Here is a 20037-nt window from a genome sequence, read left to right on the forward strand (position 1 = left end):
CAAGTATTGGAAAATGTGAATTTTAATGGAAAAGAAATTTAGGAAAGAAGAGACATTAATAGCAATACATGGATGAATGTGTACCTTACTTCTCATTCCTTTGGCTATCAAAATTCCAGGATGGATTTCCAGGCTTAGTATCAGCAGCCCGTGGGGATCTGAGTCTTCAGGTGGAGACTGGGAGTTATAAGATAAGCTTCTTTGTTTTGAAGCTTAAACTTGGTCTCAACTCTATGAATGGCTTCGTGTGTTCTCTAGCTTTGAGTAACCTATCCTAGAACGTTGCCTCCATAATTACAGTAAACAATTCCAAATATATTATTACTCATACACCAGTTTTCTATCATCATGCTATCTGTTTATCTATTTCATTTTCTCATCCATCTATCATCTATGTATATGCCTATCATCTATAGTAATCTATCTACAATCACCATGTATTACTTATATAGGTTTTATCTATTTATCTATCATCAATCTATTTGCATCATCATCTATTATCTATGCATCTATCCACCTATTTTATTTGTCATTTATCATCTATGTACATATGTATGAATTTATCATTTATCAATCAATATCTATCATATATCTATAATATGTACAGCTTTCCATCATTTATCTATCTATCCTCTTGATTTGTTTTTATGTGAAATCTGGAGTCAAGCATAATGTAATCTGTGCATATTGAATGATATTTGGTGGAATATAAATGTTGTTACATTCTTTAATCACTGTTGAGTTTCTAGTGTTAGTTTGTTTCAGAAGGTAATCAATCAGATTGTACTTACAGAGAAAATTGTTTCATTTTGGAGAGAAATGATAAAGTCAGAATGGACATATCATATTGCTCTGTTAATTAGAAAATGCACTTTGAAGATGGGTGATATACCAAGTTGAGACATTACTATATACATAACTCATAATTTCTTTCCTCTTAATCTGTCCTTTCTTAAGATTTCTCCATCAGTTTAAAGCTGAGTTGGTTGTTGTAAATTTTATGCTTTTGTTTTCCAAAGAAAAATTACTTCAGGTGTAATTACTTGCTTCACAGACTTAAAAACCTAAGATGCCAACAAATGATTTAGGACTGTTTCCTTCTTATATTTAATTGCAATAAAAATTTTCATATTTCTTTTCAAAATCTCTTTTTTAAAAAAATCAGTTCAGTGTTCATTGCTCTTACTTGCATTGATACAAAAGGAAAATATGTTCCAAATTTTTAAACTTCATTCTCTGTGGTGATATTGTGTTCCCCAATATATTGTTCACCTTAATAAACTTATCTGGGGTCAGAGAACAGAACAGCTACTAGACAGACATAGAGGCCAGAAAATGGTGGCACACACCTTTAATCCTTTCACTTGGTAGGCAGAGATCCATTCGGGTCTCTGTGTGTTCAAGGCCACACTGGAAACCGCCAGGCATGATGACATACACCTTTAATGTCAGGAAGTGATGGCAAGAAGCAGAAAGGTATATAAGGCGTGAGTACCAGGAACTAGGTTTGTTAAGTTTTTAGGCTTTTAGCAGCAGTTCAGCTGAGATCCACTCGGATGAGGATTCAGAGGCTTCCAGTTTGAGGATACAAGATCAGCCGAGGAATTGGGAGGTGAGGTTAACTGTGACATGTTCTGTCTCTCTGATCTTTCAGTGTTCACCCCAATCTCCAGCCCTGAGATTTTTTTTTGTTGTTGTTGTTATTTTTTATTATTAATAAACCCCTCCAACAATTTATGTTATAATTCTCAAAGTTGCATGCTTTATACTGCAAGCTTATTGTCATTGAGTAAAAAAAAATATATTTTTTATTTTATAGTTAAAAAGTAAACTCACTAACAGTATATATTTTTTATGTTAACAATAAACTGTAACTTTTTATGTACATCAAGAAAAAACTTTAATAGTACCCAATTTATGTCTGAAATTATTTGTTTTAAGACTTTGAGACCAAGTTGAATAAAATGTACTTCATGAATTTTCTCTCTCACATAACTAATATTTACTCAGGCTTCCCTGTGTGCTATGCATTTTAAGTGAACAAAATATTAATGTGCCTCAAACATGTATGTCTTGTAACGTAACAAGAAAGAAGAAACAAGTTATCACACATGTAAAACCTGACAAGTGACAAAAAGTGAGCATCAGCTGGTCAGTGAGTGGGTACTAGATAAAAAATTATTCGGCATGATATCCAGTGGTGGGTGATCTTGACTAATTAAGGACCTTATATCTGATAGAGAGGAAAATTTAACTAACTGAGAATTGTGAGTGTGAATGAGTAAACAACTTTCTTTTCAAATTTTCCATATCTAGGCTGAAACCTTCAAGTTGGACTTGAAGTCACAAGAGCTCAAGCATGTAGCTTGATATGAAACTGTGTTGGGAGACAAGAACTCAGTGCCACACAAGGAAGTCTACACATTTTGTTATTTCTTGTTCTTACAGCAATGGACGTCTACATAAACTCTGTTACCTGGTCTCACAATTGACTCATGGGTTGACTTTATGAGTTTCTTGTATGTCTAGATAAGCAAAAGTAAGAGTACAGTCACAAGATAAATATCAAAGCAATAACATCAATAAAAGCATTATGTCTGCCTTCTAAGTTAAAGGAATTTTTGCACAATGAACAATCAAATAGAAAAAAAAAGTGCATAAGCACTCTATACAGAAAATATAAACACAGAAAATTAGTTATGCATGTGTATATTTTAAATAGTAGACATAATGTTAATATATTGATCAGTAATAGATGGATGGATAATAATTTACATTGGAAACCTTGTTTATTTTAGATAATATTTAAACCTCACTTGTTAAGCTTATACATAAGCACAATGTGACATATGTATAAGTTCTAAGTGGCTACATTGTTTTCCTAAATCATATTTTATGAAGCCACTGAAGCATAATGATGTCTTTGTCTCATAAGAAATGTGAATTATGTTTGCCCTTTTGATGGTATCTGACAGAAGCCATAATAACAAAATTATACATTGGCAAAGTTGAGCCCATCAGCAAAAAGAGTTAAGTAATATTTGTCATTTATGAAATGTCAGGATAGATATACGAGCATTAGCAGTATCTATATTCATGGTTGATAAGTGACCTAATATGCTAAATTACTTCTCTCTTTTGAATCTCAGGAAAATGTGAAATGTTGAGAAATACTAAATGAAATCCAGCTGTATATAAATCCCACTTTATCGTTAAGAAAAACATTGACTATTTTTCCTTAGAAATGCAGCTGTCAACTCTCTTACTATAGATCTAGATTTACATTATGGTTTTATTTCCTACCTATTCATTTTCATCTAGAACACTTGTTTCAAGAAACAACATTTGCTCTCTGTAAAAGAGAAGCAGGATGTGCCGTTTCTTCAATGTGTCAATGGATGTTCTTGGGTACAGCACACATTGTGTAAATTCAAGGGATGCTCTTCTAGTTTTATAAAATAGGAGAACCTGTATATATTCACATACATTTTTGAAATCATATGTCAGTAATTCCAGATATCCATCTCCTCATGTGGACTATTAGACTTTACTATGTATTCTAATACTTCCAATGTGTATTCATCCTCCCAGGAAAGTAACCACCTCTATATTTTGACACAGATCTCTAGATGGAGAGATTCTATGGAAAGATGACTGGAACTGGGAGCATTTGGGGGTTAATGTAGAAACCTAGTACAGTGAAAACTCCCTGGAATCTCCTTTAATGGGAGATATGGAGCTCTAACTGGCAAACTTCTATAACCAGGCAAGGCTCAAAGCTGTGGAACTTGGACATCAACCCAATCACAAAACCTTTGACCTACAATCCATTCTGCCTACAAGATGTACTGGGGTAATGGTGACAGAAGACTTGCACAAGTGGCCAATCAATGACTTGTCCATTTTGAGGTCCAAACTGGGAGAGTGAGTCCAAACCTGGCATTGCCTGGATTGCCAAGAGTCAGAGGCAGGGCAGTGCTGAGCCTCATGATAGAACCAATCTCTACTACAGGGAAAAAAAAAACCACTCCATGAAACAATTCCAAATGATATTCTGCTATACTTAGCCAAATTGTCATCAGAGAGGTGTCATTCAGCAATGAATGGGAGCAGATACAGATACCCACAGCACAATACTTGGTGGAACCAAGGGAACTCCACAGAAGAAAGGGGAAGGATTGTAGGAACCAGATGGGTGGAGGACACTACTTGAACACTGCCTAAAGAACTAAGCAGGGCTCATAGAGGCTCAAAGAGATTGAAGCCACAGACAAGGACCCTGTGGGTCTGAGCTATGTCCTCTGCATAGCTTTTGTTGTGTAGCCTGGTGTTCTGGTGGGGTGTTCTTGTTGGACTTCCAATAGTGGGAGTTGGGGATCTTTCTGACTCTTTTGTGTGGTGATATTTTATTTGTGCTGAAATATGGTGATATTTTATTTGTATCTTAATAAACAAAGTTTGCCTGGAGATCAGAGGACAGCAAGCCATAAACAGACGTCAGACATTGGTAGCACATACCCTTATTCTGATCACATGGCAAACAGAGTCTCTGTACATTCAAGGACACAGCCAAGCATGGTGACACATGCCTTTAATCCCAGTACCAACCACAGAGACCTGGAGGTCTGTACAAACAGGCAGTGATGAGGAAGTGAAGTGGCTGGGTTAAGAGCCAATGATTTTTATGCCAGTACCCAGCTGTTTTTATTACTGTAGCTCTATAGTAGAGCTTGAGGTCAAGGATCGTGATGCCTCCAGAGGTTGTTTTTATTGTACAGGATTCTTTTGGCTATCTTGGGTTTTTTGTTCTTCCATATGAAGTTGAGTATTATTCTGTGAAGAATTGTGTTGGTATTTTGATGGGGATTGCATTGAATTTGTAGATTGCTCTTGGTAAGATTGCCATTTTTACTGTGTTAATCCCGCCCATCCATGAGCATGGGAGATCTTTCCATTTTCTGACATCTTCTTCAATTTCTTTTTCAGGGACTTAAAGTTCTTGTCATCTAGGTCCTTCACTTGCTTGGTTAGTGTTACCCCAAGGTATTTTATATCATTTGTGGCTATTGTAAAGGGTGATGTAGCTCTGATTTCCTTCTCAGCCTGTTTGTCAATTATATAGGAGGGCTACTGATTTTTTTGAGTTGATCTTGCAAAGTGCTAGAGAGGTCCACAGAAATCCACAAAGATACCCCCACAATAGACTACTGGCAATGGTCTAGAGACAGCCCAAACTGGCCTACTCTGGTGATGGGATGGCCAAACACCCTAATTGTCATGCTAGAAACCCCATCCAATGACTGAGGGAACTGGATGCAGAGATCCATGGCCAGGACCCAGATGGAGCTCCAGGAATCCAGTTGGCGAGAAAGAGGAGGGTTTGTATGAGGGAGAATTGTTGAGACCAAGGTTGGATAAAGCACAGGTACAAATAGCCAAACGAATGGAAACACATAAACTATGAACCAATAGCTAAGGAGTCCCCAACTGGATCAGGCCCTCTGGATAAGTGAGACAGTTAATTAGTTTGATCTGTTCGGGAGGCATCCAGGCAGTGGGACCAGGTCCTGTCCTCAGTGCATGAGCTGGCTGTTTGAAACCTGGGGCTTATGCAGGGACACTTGGCTCAGCCTGGGAGGAGGGGACTGGATCTGTCTGGACTGAATCTACCAGGTTGAACTCAATCCTCAGGGGAGTCTTTGCCCTGGAGGAGGTGGGAATGAGGGGTGGGTTGGGGGGAAGGCGGGGGGTGGGGAGGGAGGGGGGAGAACAAGGCAATCCGTGGCTGATATGTAAAATTAAATTAAATTATAAAATTAAAAAAAAGAGCCAATGAGAAGGCAGAACAGTAAGGTAATAAAGGCACAGGTTAGACAGGAAGAGGCTGGGTCGCTTGGGAAACTACAGCAGTGTGGTGAGCTAAGGTTAGTTGGTGAGTCTCACTATTTCTCTGGTCTCTACGGCTTTCACCCCTGTATTTGGCTTTGTGTTTCTTATTTATAAGACTGTTTAGAAATTCGTCTACACTTTTGCCTGTGCTTGGGACCCTTTTCCTCCAACTGTGCTGCTTTAACCAGCCTTGATATGAGCGTGTGTGCCTAGTTTCATGGTAACTTGTTCCTGCACGTTAGGTTGACCTCAAGGGGAGCCCAGCTCCTTTTTATTTGAAGAAAAAATGGAAGAGGAGTGGATCTGGAGGAAAAGGGATGTGGGGAGAGGGCCTATGAGGAGTGCAGGGAGGGGGAAACTGTGGTGGTCCTAATGTAATGTATAAGAGAAAAAGTTAAAAAAAATTATAACTTTCAAAGATTTTCTGTGAGGTGATTCTCATCTCATCACATAGATATTAGTAGGAAGACTGCAGAATAATGAAATCTAAAATGAAAATCTTTCTCAGGAAATAATGTGTCAAGTGGTCAGACCGGCAGAACTTTCTTATGTAGCTTGACAACAATCCAGTCACCTTTGATTTCACTGTTCAACTATTACTTATTATAATTTTAAAAAGATGTGGCTATAGTTGAGCAATAGAGTACATACCTAGCACATAGATGACAGAGACACTGGGTTCAACATCTAGCACACCCACTGTGCATAATTATCAATTTGATCCTAGGAAAAAAGTTACCATTCAGTCAAAGTGCTTTATGAATATGTTTATAACCATGGGCAAATGCTACCTTCAACATAAATCAGAGAAGATTTATTTCACAAAGAATGGTAGTGAATGCAAAGACTTTTGACAGCTGAAGACACTAAGAATGATGGAAAAAGTCATGAAATGTTACCTCCAGGACATGACATAGTCATTAAAATCATGGTATAAAAGCAGGTATACTTGCCTGCGTTGGGTATGCAGAAGATTGGAGATGTCAATATCTAGCCTTGAATGGGAGAGAAGGGCACTGATTTTACCTAGGAAATGATTGGCTACTTATGGAATCTGGAGGAGGGGGTAATTATCTTCAGATATGTACCTAAAAATGAGTCTATCAGGTTCCACAGGATAGTTCTATATTTATGGTCAGACTGATGGATTTTGATAAATTCAGTGAGTCAAAAAACAATACCAAAAGAAATGTCAACTATTTATGGGAAAAGACTTGAAGGAAGGAAATGAGATTGATAGGAGTAAGAGGAGAAGATTGCATGGGGGTGAGAATAATCAAAATGTATTATATATGTGTACACAATTGTCAAAAAATAAAATTAATTAAAGAATATTTTAAGAGAGGTCATGAAAAACTCATCTTAGCTGTCTTTTTCAACAGGCAGTGTAACCCTGCCATTTACCTTATTTAAAATCCATAATTTCAAGGATATTGCTGTGTTCTTCTCAAATTAGTGTTCCATATTGCATATCATTACTGTCATGCAGTATTGTAGTTAGCTTTACATGTCAACAGTACACAAACCTGGAGTCACCTTGGTTGAATAATTGATTTCATCAGACTGGCCTGTTGTTATGTCTGTATGGAGTTTCTGTAATTGATGATTGATTTAGGAGGATCCATCCCACTGAGAGCAAAGCCATCCATAGGCAAGTGGGCCTGCTTCTGAACAAGAAATCTGGTTGAACAAACCAGTATGCAGTGATTCTCTATGGTCTCTTCTCCAGCTTTTGCCTTTATCTTTGAGCTCTTCCTCTGGCTTCCTTTGAAGATGGATTATGCTTTGTAAGATGAAGTAAGCTCTTTTTTTTCCCTCAACTTGCTTCTGTGCAGTGTTTATCAAAGTAAAAAGAACCAAATTAGAACATGTAGATACAAATTTAAGCCAGGTTTCCTGATCACACATTAATCAAAAAGGTGTTTATTTCTTCTATTTTATCAGGGTTTAAATGTACATACTTTTGATAATAAAATGTCCATCTAACCTTGTTTTTCCAGTTCATTAGATACTTTTATAAGGTAATCCGTGTGTGTGTGTGTGTGTGTGTGTGTGTGTGTGTGTGTGTGTGTATGTACATGTGTGTGTGTGTGTGTGTGTGTATGTACATGTGTGTATATGTGTGTGTACATATATGTGTAATTAGCAGATGTCCCAATGAGTCTCATAATTCTGAGGAAAGAAGACAAGACAGAAACAGAATAGAAAATAAAACAGAAATGAGGAACTCAAGCTAGGATGAAGAAGTAAAAAGGGAGATTGATTTAAAAGATATAAAAAGCTATAAAATGGAAAATTCAGAAAGCAGAAGAAGGAGGAAACATTAAAACACAAGTTAAAGTAAATGTCAAAACTATAGCAGAAAAGGTAGAAGGATAAAATAAAAAAAATTCCTACTCTACAAAAGACAAAGTACGGTAAGGAGGAAACTTATATATATATGGATGAGGAAAAATAACTTAAATTTTAATAGTGAGCGAAAAGAAAACTAGTAAGGAAGTTGATTACTATATCATTTTATTTTCAAATAAGCATCCTAAAATTAACATTAGGAGCTATATATTTTTTTAAATGTCCTAAACTTTTATGAGACAAATTAATTTTAAACTTTTAAATGTAAAGTAAGTAGGAAAACTTGAACTGTACAATTCATTTTAATTAATTTACTATTATTATTAATTTTTTTCAAGACAGGGTTTCTCTGTGTAGTTTTGGTGCCTGTCCTGGATCTCGCTCTGTACACCAGGCTGGCCTTGAACTGACAGAGATCCGCCTGGCTCTGCCTCCTGAGTACCGAGATTAAAGACGTGAGTCACCAATGCCCGGCTGCAATTAATTTTTAAATAAACAAATCTCCAAAAGCTTTCATACGTGTGGTACTCTTCTTATATTAGTGACCTTCAAGAAAGGAAATGATCCCAGGAAAGGGAAATGTGCAACACTTAAGGTAGAGCATCTGATAAGGAAAAATGATAAGGAGTATCTGTAGAGTGACAAGAAAGCAAGCATCAGAAGTCCAGTGTCCTCAGAAGCATAGAAGCATGCAAACCAGAACAAAAAAAGCAGTGTACCAGATAACTGTATGGACTTTGGAAGAAGGAATCTCAGCATAGAAAATTCCCTTACTAGATTCACTTGTAGGTGAAGCTCTGGTGTTTTCTTGATAGATGATTGATGTAGGAGGGTCCAGTCCATAGTGTCCAGCACTACTGATGGGCAGGTAGTCCTGTGTTGTTGGAGAAGACAAGCTGAGATCATCAGGGAGAGTAAGCTACTAAGCAACACTTCTTTGTGTCCTCTGCTTCAGTTTCTTCCTCCAGTTTCCTGCCTTGAGTTCCTTCCCTGACTCCCGAAATAATGGACTATAAAGTGTTCGTGAAAGAAATCAATTTCTCTGCAAATTGCTTTTGGTTATGAAGTTTTATCATGATAATAAAACAAGAAGACACCAAAGGAGAGGAAGCAAGGCTAAAGGCTAGTGTTTTCTAGTTTCAAACACTTCATGTAGTGGACATTTGAAGCTGTTGGATAATGTGAAGAATTAACTATAGGTATGTACAAAACTAAACACGTTGGACTAATTGTCCTAAAGTGTGATATCTTCATCAAAGCCCTCCTATCAGCATTCAGGGATCTGCAGAAGAGGTGGAAATATTGTAATAGCTAGAGGTGGCGGATGACATCAAGGAAATAATGTCTTCCATAGACCATAGTACTGACACACATGTGAACTCAAAGATTGTGACACCATCTACAAGACCTGCAAAAATTCAAACTAGATGAACTTGCAGCACTAAAGAACAGAAGTGGATGCCAAGTCCCACTTCTAACCAAGAAGCTATGTGTAGTTGATCCCTACTGACAAATGGAATACCACTTTTCTCTAATGTTGCATTGCTGAGTATATCAATAACATTGCAAGGCAAGACCCATGCCCAGGAGTGGTTGCCCAATAGAAAACTACTTCTGTGTTTCTTTTCCTTTATTTAGTGAGTTTTATTTTATTTAGTTTTATTTTGGTTTTATTTTTTTTTGTTTGTGTTTATTTTCATTTTGGTTTGGAGAGTGAGAATGAGAGAGGAGGGAGGAGAAACATGAAGTTGAGAGGGTAGGACGGTAGGGAGGATCTATGAAGAGCTCTGGGAGGAAAAAAATGTGATAAAATATAGTGTAAACATTATTTTAAATGAAAATGGAAAAATAAATATATTTTTCTCCTTTACAGATAAAGGAAAGTGCATCACTGCTACCCAGTGATTTTAAGCTGAACACTGTCAAATTCAGTGTAAATCTGAGGTTTTTGGTTAATTGTTAATTACCCCTCTACTGGATATGCAATAGAAGAGCACTAACAAAGTCTCCCCATCTATCAAAGACATCTTGCAGAAAGACAATTCCTGGCAGGAGAAATATAGAAGGCAAGCAAATCACTTCCAAAATCTCTGTGACACAAATGATAATGAAAGCAGATTAAAAAAATATGAGAGAGTTCTCTCATCTTTTGTCCTACCTCCACAGCCACAGAAATAAGGAAAATACAAAGGGACCAAAGGCAGTGGTGGGGGCTGAGCTTGAGGGGAGTAGCAGAATGATAAGAAGTAGGAAGAGAGAAAAAAGGCAATGAATCCAACTTGTGAAGGGAGCAGTCAACACAGGAAAAGGAGGCAGGAAGAACAAACAAGACTAGTTTGAGAAAGCTTCAAAGAATATTATTCTATATTTATCTGAAATTATTCAAAATGCATGTATGCGTGTGTGTGTGTGTGTACTTAAAAAATAGTTATGCCACTGCCACTGACAATGTTTGCAGAAGAACCACTGACAAAAAAAGCCCTGTGCCAGCCAAAAGAAACCCTTGAGTGGTTCTCCAAGTGACTTCCAATATAAACTACTGGTGGAGTAGTTGGTTGCCTCTCAGAGGTTGAAAGGAAGCAACTATTGCCAAAGACACTGCAAACTTGGGACATAAAACTCAGATAATTTGAGCTGGATCTAATTGAAAGTTTCATTCCTGTGGGCTAGCTTCCATAATAACAGAAGATTCTGTGTAAGCTTCCACTGGATGGGCACAATTAATAGTCCTACCTAGCTTTGACACCTATAAACAACAACAATGACCAACATGGCAAGATATCCATAAAGGTGGCACTCACGTGTTAGTTGTAACCTACAGCTGTGTAATTGGACATAAGGCTGCTTCAGTAGAAGGAAAATCATGTCTGGTACTAAAAACCTAGCCAACTACCATGGACATAAGAAAATAATTGACTTTTGTCACTTTGCTAGACTATGTAATTCTTAACTACCTTCCAAATCTTATTCTTATATCCACAGGTAAATTTAGCCACCACTCCTCATTAAAGAATCTATTTAGAGCAAATTGAGATCAGCACAGAAAACCACAACTGGAGATAAAAAGATATTGTGGATTCCGACCCCAAAGAATATATCTATATCACATTCTTGCATCCACAGCTCAGAGAACATCATGAAAGAGGGTGTGAAAAGATTGTAAGAGTCAAAAGACCCTTAGTTTGCTCTGAAACATTATCTTCTACAAATGGCTGTACAAACAAGAATAATGGTGATATCCCAGACATGTTAACATAGAAGGGGAAACATTTCATGTGGTCCCACCCTTAGACTCATGAGTACAGGCAGCTAATGACTGCCAGAAGAGGACAAATGAGCCTTTCCCAGGGAAGAGCCTTCATATTACTGATCTGATGCTGATCAAAGTGGTCAGCCCTGAAACCAGAAACACAGAAATAACAAAAATGGACTCAGGAGATGGTAGTTATATACTTGTGCTTACAAATATATCAACATAACAATAGTGTCAAATGAAAGGATGTTTGAGATTGGGGCATGGAAGGGGTTGCAAGAAGTGTAGCTTGGGGGAGTAGGGACTGATGATGCCTAGAAATTGAAGAGGGAAAGTGATGTAATTTTATTTTTATTAAATGTACAAATTAAAATATGTATATAAGATACTGAACTTCATGAACTTTATGCCCAGAGCTCATGAAACATACTTCTCACTCTCACCTACCAGAAATTTTATTTTTATTTTTATTATTTTAATTTTTTCTGTTGCTGTTAATATCATTCCCAACACATATATAACATATACATGCATGCGTGTGTGTGCACACGTGTATATGCCACAGCATGCTTGCAAACATGCCAGAGAAAACCTTGTAGGAATCTGTCCTTTGCTTCCACAATGTGGGTGTTAGGGATCAAACTTTATCCTAATTGCAGTAAGTATCTTTACCTTCTGACCCATCTCACTGGCCTACACCAGAGTATTGTGCTTATGATCAGAGGAAAGAAAAATGTTTAAATACATTCCCTTGATTTTACAAATATACATAGTACATACATATACATACACACAGATGCACATACTCACACAAATTATATATAGACACTTAAGATGCTTAAGGAATTGTTACTATAGCTAGGACATGAACATAGCATTTTATATCAGACATGTTATTTACTTATAATTAATGAAATAGAAGTCAACACATAATACATAGCCTTGGCTATCATCTGTCTTTCTGTAGTTATTTATACTTCCATAGACTTCTCAAAAAAACTTAAATTAAAACTTCTGTGTCTATAGATAGTTTTATTGGAACACAGCCATATCCAGAGATTTAAATATATATTTTTTAGCTGCTTCATTGTCGAAACAGCACACTCAGACATTGTCAATTATTTTTAAAGTCCATAAAATCTAACAATAGTTACTTGGTTTTATAATGATATGATATATTTTCTGACACTTGTATGAATTATTGTCTAATAATTCCATTTAGATTTTTAAATCTTAAATCTCTTCTATACAAATTTTGATAGAAGAATCCAACCATAGTGATTGAATACTGATAGTACAAAACTAGCTTTGAAAATTAATTGCAACAGGTCATAATCTATAATTAGTTTAAATTTACCTGCTCACTTGTAAAGTTTAATTTACATTCAAAGATATAGCTCACCCCAAAGTTGACATCTAGTTTTAGAGATAATTAAAGCTTCATTCATTTGGACCAATTTAGCTGCCCAGAAACAGGTCTTATTTACAAACTGACAGGTGTACAGAGCTCCTTTGGATACAGAAAAATGCTTAGCAAAAGAGGAGGGAAATTCAAGAAATAAGGCCATAAACACCCTTCCTCCATGTACAATTCTACACTTTGTATTATAACATTTTTTTTCAATCAGAAAGTAGGAGTTTAGTTGTGGAAGAATTATGTGAAACAACAATAAACATCATATGGATTTCAGACACTCAATATCTAAATATTTTCTTTGCTCAAAAAGCCAAAATCCAGTTAATGCAAACCCTAGTACCTTTGAGACAAAATTGCTCTTCATGGAGTGCAAAGCTCTCATGATGAATGTAGAAAATGGGGACCTTACTCAGTAGCTTTCTAATGGGTCCTGAAAAGATTCTCTTTTGATGACCATAACAATCACGGTGGAGCAATTTTAAAAGTTAGTCACTCTTAACTTCCAATTCTCCATTTATGAATGGAAGTGTAGATGGAAGCCAACCAGGGAATTTGGGTTCTGCACAAATTGCATAGTGACCAAAGTAAACAATCAAACAAACAAACTGAGGATTAAACAACTTAACATTGGTGCCACAAGACAAATCTCCCTCCTCTAATGATGCCCTATGTATGTTTTGAAACTAACCTCTCTCTCAACAAACCATCAATAGTTCCAGCAGATGATATGCCATAGGAAGTAATGACAGCTAGCATTGCTTCAGAAAGTACAGCACACAGAGGGTGCTTCTTTCTCAGCCACCAAATTCAGTATTTTTTATATCTGGAGATAATCTCCCTTGGAAACAACTATGAACAATGAGACTGTGCAGACAGAAACACATGTGCACATACACATCGGCTCAATCCCACATTCATCAAATATTTAAAGTACCTACTGTGCTTGGGGTAGCATAACAGAAAAGTAACTCTACCCATAGGATGTTACCATAATCAAGGATTGCTACTGCCAAGGAAGAGAAAAAAGAATGTCTTCAGATTATTCAGAGAGTTAAAATTCACTCTCTCCAGATTACCAGTGGTATCCATTCACTAAGAGTAAAAGAAAAGCAAACATAAGAAAAACAGCAAAACTTTAGGAATTCAATGTCTTCAAAGAAGACACAGTTATCTCAATGGTGACAATCATAAACTATGATGATAAATTTACTAGGGAGAGTGTTGAACTACCTACATATGTGTGGTGATATATTGTCCATCAATAAAGCTTGCCTGAGAATCAGAGGACAGAGCTAGCCACTAGATTAAACATAGATGCCAGGCAGTGGTCGCACATACCCTTAATCCTAGCACTCAGGATCTCCATCTGGATCTCTGTGAGTTGGAAGCCACCTGGACTACATGAGATTGATTCCGTCTAGGAGGAAAAGAGAGCCAGGTAGTGGTGGCACACACCTTTAATCCTAGTACGTGGGAGCAACAGGCATTTAATCCAGTACTAGGAAGGAAGTGAAATGACTGGGCGGAGAAAGGCATATAAAGCGTGAGGAAAGAGGAACCAGAGGCCCTTTTGGCTGGGAACTCAAGAGGCTTTCAGTCAGAGGATTCGTGGAGATAGGATCTCACCTTCCATTAGGCCTGAGGATTCAATAGTGGTGAGAAGTTTCTCTAGTGGCTTGTTCCTTTGTCTCTCGGGTTTTTCAACATTTACCCCAATATTTGGCTCCGGGTTTTTATTATAAAACCATTTAAGATTTGTGCAACACATGTGTACTTATTTTGATATGTGATGTCTGAATTATTTCGTAAGTATATAATTCCATGTTTCTATATGTACTGAGGCAAATTTCAATATTTATTATGAATCCATAGTACACACATAAGCATGTATTATTCCTTCATCAAGAAAAGAAGTTCACTCTAATTGTTCCCATCACCATTTTAAAGAGAACATCAAGTACTATTTGTATTTAATTCTAATTTTATGACATTTAATTTAAATATCATAGTGCAATTTTTAGCCTTTACATTTGTCTAACTCTGATAAATTTTTAAATTTTAACTTACTGAATTGAATTCTGTACCTCAACATATATGTGATCATGAGTTTTTTCTTTTTATAAATAAGCTTATTATAGAAATGAAAAATATGTCCATTGTTATATCTTTTCTATTTCACAACTCTTTTGCATTTTCTATATAGTGCTTTTTGTTTATCTCCTTAATGAAATTTAATTTTGCCATTGATTATGTATTTCAAAAACTTACATATTAGGAATATAAATATGTAGGTATATTTATTTCAAAAACCTTCATGTAGGCAGATGATAAGTACAAACTTTTTAACTTTGCATATACAGAAGAAAGTGTTATCAGAGTGGCATTTCCATGTGCCCGTGTGTGTGTGTATGTATGTGGCAATTTGGATCCAACTCAGGCCTCTCACAAATTAAACAGGTCTTTTGCAATTAAATTATATCCTCAACCTTCTGGAGGGACTTATGTAAGGAAACGTTTTCCATGCTAGTCATTTTTTCATACATGACACAAAATTTAATCCTAACATTAGGGGTAACATTACCATTGTGGGCTTTTCCCAGCACATAAATCATTAAAATTGTATTTAAAAAATAAGTACTTAAAATAATTGCAATACTACATATTATTTAAAATGCCTTCTATTTCTAAATATATTGTCTGTTCTAAGTTGCTGCCCCATTTATGGTTTCTCATTTTTTGTGTGATACAGTCATTGGGTAATTCTGTATTCCACTTGACTGTTTAAATCTTTACACTTTTGTGAAGAACAACTTGTATTGATTTAGCTCAGTTTCTGATTTGCGTGGACCCCACAACCTTGTACCCTGACTGGCTTCACCTACCACTTCCTTGGACAAGGTTGGTGGTAGGACTGACTTCCTGTGTGGCCTGGTTGTCAGGTTTTTCTAAAAATTTAGTATGAATTTTTAAAGGAGTATTTTCTTTTTTTTTTCCCTTCAAACTTTGAGCTTAACCAATTTACCAGGTGAGTCTATTCATCCTTCACGCTAGTAGAATGATCTTTCACCATCCAAGTCATTTCTCTGCCTGTTTTCTTTTCCTAAAACAAGTAAATACGTGTCAGTTTGCTTAGCTGAGGAATAATCGTTTATAATGTGGAATCGTTTGGGTTTTGTTGGTTTCTGTGAAGAGTATTGACAATCTGTGTGTTGGATTTCTCTTGGATATATTCCAAATGATCATTTTATCTTTATAAATTTCATTAACTTATATTTCCTCAATTGTGTAAGATTGTACTTGAATACGTGCTCAATTTGTATAAATTCATTAGATGGCTGTATTCTATTATTCTCTTTCCCGGGCTATATTTACAAAATGCATATTTTTTCATAAATTCTGTTTTCATCACTTTTGCAGCTTACATCACTCTTTTGTTTTAAAGAGTATTTTTTTGGAGGATTCCTGAGAGAATAAGTAGTTTCAGCCTGTAATTTCATTTCATTTCAGCTGTAATCCATCAGTACATTTTATTCAGCTCTGCGCTGTCTGACATTTCCCTTTCCCCCTTCTTGGCTTGCAAAGGTACTATGTAAGACTCATTTTGTCAGTGGCTTTTTCCCAGGTTTATTCGTCTTTGAATAGATGCCATTCTACTTGAGCCTGATTTTTTACAAAAGAAAAAAAAAATGAAAGCAAAACAAAGCAAAGAAACCCTGATTGGAATTGGCCTTATCCTTCTTCCTGATTATGTGGACAGTTTTGTAATATTTCCTTGAAGATATCTAACTTAGCAGCCTCAGCATTGATAGTGCATATTTTATATCAAATAATCTTAGTTGCATTGGCTTGGGAGAGGAGAGTCAATGAGAGTGAAATGATAACTAACTCGCTGGGAAATTGTATTCTAAAGTAATTATCTCTGATTCTATCTAAACTGCATGAAAATCACTTACTGTAGTTCAGGCAAATTCAAGTCCCATCCTGTTCATTATGAGGTCCTTGTGATTATGCCTTCAGTTTTGTTATCACTGTGTCTGTGGAGTTATTTTCTCAGACACAAGTCTGTGTCCTTGGTCAGAAAAAATTTTTCCCCTGGATGTTTCAAGTAGATAGCATTTTATAAATGATGTGAACATCAACAGAATTAAGCTCACATTTATTTTCCCTCAAAAGCAAAGGAAGAAGTGAGTTATTGTAGGCATCAGCTTTAGTGCGTAACACCATATACTTAGCATTCATTTCTCCTGTTGTTTAACAGAAACGTTCCATGACTTAAAAAAAAAAACTCCCTTTTTCCTGCACTTGCTCACCATCACTTAGTTCATATTACTCTTGTACAAATCTTCCACCACACAAATATATTCAATACAAATTTGTCAATATTTTATAACTGAATAATGAAAAATAAAATTTATAATAGAAATATGATAGATAAAACCAACTAATGAATGCCAATGTTGTCTATTTTCCATAAATGTGAGGCAAATAAGTAGTAGTCACAGCTTACTGGTTAATGAGCCAATATTTAAAAAAATATAATATTACATGAGATTTAAATACCATCAAAATTGTGTCCATCCTTCTATTTCAGAGACATGATATTTACTCATTTAGGTATATGGTGATATGTACTAACAATGTTGAATGAGAACAGAATAAAAAGTTCTTATTCGGTTAGTAGACCTATGCTTCCAATGAGAAGCAACATTCTTTCTCAACCTTCTTTATCATTGACATTCTGGGAAATGATTGGTCATAGGGATCCAATAACAGAACTTATCTGAAAGAATTTAGTATACAGGTAACTCTTCCCTACTCAGTACTAACATGAAGAACAAATCAAAACATTATTTCTAAAAAACTGCTTCAGAATTTAGGAATCATATATAAATCCATTATATAGTTTAAAATAAGTGAGATTGATATTTCTTTTAAAATATCATTAAGATTCATGTGCATTTTTATTCTTATATTTTTAAAAAATAAAGAATCTATTGTAAATGCAAAGTATATGTATCTATCTATCTATCTATCTATATATATATATATATATATATATATATATATATATGTATAGTATGTGATGAGGAAGAATACACCTTGGAGCAGGGGTTGTTGTGTATGTTATTACCAATCTACAATTTTTGATAGAGACACAGGTTTGGAAGAGTAATAAAATAGACTGAGGGCTGGTAGAATCTCAGAAGAAAATCTTTGGAGAGGTCACATTTTATCTACGTTGTATTACAAATGTTTGTGTTTCCATCTTTGGAAGAAGGGCCTCTGTGCAGTGTGGTCTTTAATATGCACGGTGCAGATCAGTGCATTATCACAGTTGAGAGAATTAAAAAATGTGCACATCAAACTTAATTGTCTGAAGTCTCATAGCTATTTGCGTTACTCCTTACCGAGGAGAATGAAACTTGAGTGCTAAACTAAACTGGAAAAGGAGATGTTTCAAATCAGCCAATCGGAGCTTAATTGTTTATTTTTGCTAATGTCCATTAGAAGAAATTCTGAAAAGCAGATATTGTGAGGAGATAAAGGAAAATAAAATGTGTTTTCAAGGACAAAATATGAGGATATTTTTTGAGGGTGCATGCGTAGTGAGTAGAATGTTCATCTTCCAAAGATATGCAAGGCTTGCTTTCTGCCTGGAATGTTTAATATATTTTCTTATATGGCCAAAGACTGTAGATTTGATTAATTTAAGGTTATTTATGTGAGTTGTACAAATATGATCAATTTAATTGCTTGGATTTTTGAAATTAATTGATCTTCTCTTTGTATATTCAGTCATGATAAGCACTGACAATTATTCTGATGTGTAATGTGGCTGACTTTGGATAAAACATTTGGCTTCTGGATCATAGGTGGCATATAGAATCAGTGATTATCCCCTATAACTGGATTCTTTCTTATGGTTTCTTGAAAGTAATAAAGATAGGCATGATTACATCAAAGTGAGACTCCCAATAAACTCATGGCTTAAGGAACTGTGAAATTATGATACTACAAGCTAGTAAAAATGTGGACAGATTTGTAACATCATTAGAAGACAAATACATATGAAAGTTTGTAGCTGAAGTTTTTCTGGTTCTGCCAAGCTCCTGTGGCCCTTGCGGTCAGGACCAATCTTTCTCAATCTCTCTTACCTGCCAGTCCTGCAGCTGCTTGGACCTGCAGTCCACAACCGCTTATAAAATAGTCACTCGGAAGCTTATATTAATTAAAACTGCTTGGCCATTAGCTCAGGCCTACCACTGAATAGCTCTTACATTTAAACTCAGCCCATTTCTGTTAATCTATATATCTCCACATGTTCCGTGGCTTTACCTGTGTGACCTTACATGCTGCTCCCTGGATGGAAGGCTGGTATCTGCTGACTCAGCCTTTCTTTTCCTAAAATTCTCCTTGTCTGTTTATCCCGCCTATACTTTCTGCCTGGCTACTGGCCAATATGTGTTTTATTTATAAACCAATCAGAGCAACACATTCATATTATACAGAACATCCCACGGCAATAGTTTCCAAATAACCAAAAGTAAGACTTCTTCACAATTACAAACATAACTAAATCTTAAACATTAACCTACATGAAATCCAAAGCCATGTCCATTCCTAGCTCTTTTGGTGTCTTCTACTTCTTTCTTTAGGCTTTGGATTAAGAAACTTCCTATCAGCTGGGCGTTGGTGGCGCATGCCTTTAATCCCAGCACTTGGGAGGCAAAGGCAGGTGGATCTCTGTGAGTTCGAGGCCAGCCTGGTCTACAAAGCAAGTTCCAGGAAAGGCACAAAGCTACACAGAGAAACCCTGTCTCAAAAAAACAAAAAAAAAAAAAAAAGAAAAACAAAACAAAACAAAAAAAACCACTTCATATCTACACTAACTATAGTTAGGAAAGTAAAAGAACAAGACTCTGTGAAGGTGACTTCCTGGGAGGAGGGACAGCTAACTGGTAGATGCTGTATGTCTTTCAGTCACAGGGTTATTCCTGGGTCTCCCACTCATAATGAACTCGCTTTAGAATAGATGTCTTCATTCTGTGAAGTTGTGAACGTTTGCAGATGTGTGCAGATACTATGCTTCCATAGAATTTGTTACACAATGGCAAAGTCAGTTTAT

The sequence above is a fragment of the Peromyscus californicus genome, unplaced genomic scaffold, assembly GCF_007827085.1.
Source record: "Peromyscus californicus insignis strain IS unplaced genomic scaffold, ASM782708v3 Scaffold_18__1_contigs__length_77618521, whole genome shotgun sequence".
NCBI classification, from domain to species: Eukaryota; Metazoa; Chordata; class Mammalia; order Rodentia; family Cricetidae; genus Peromyscus; species Peromyscus californicus.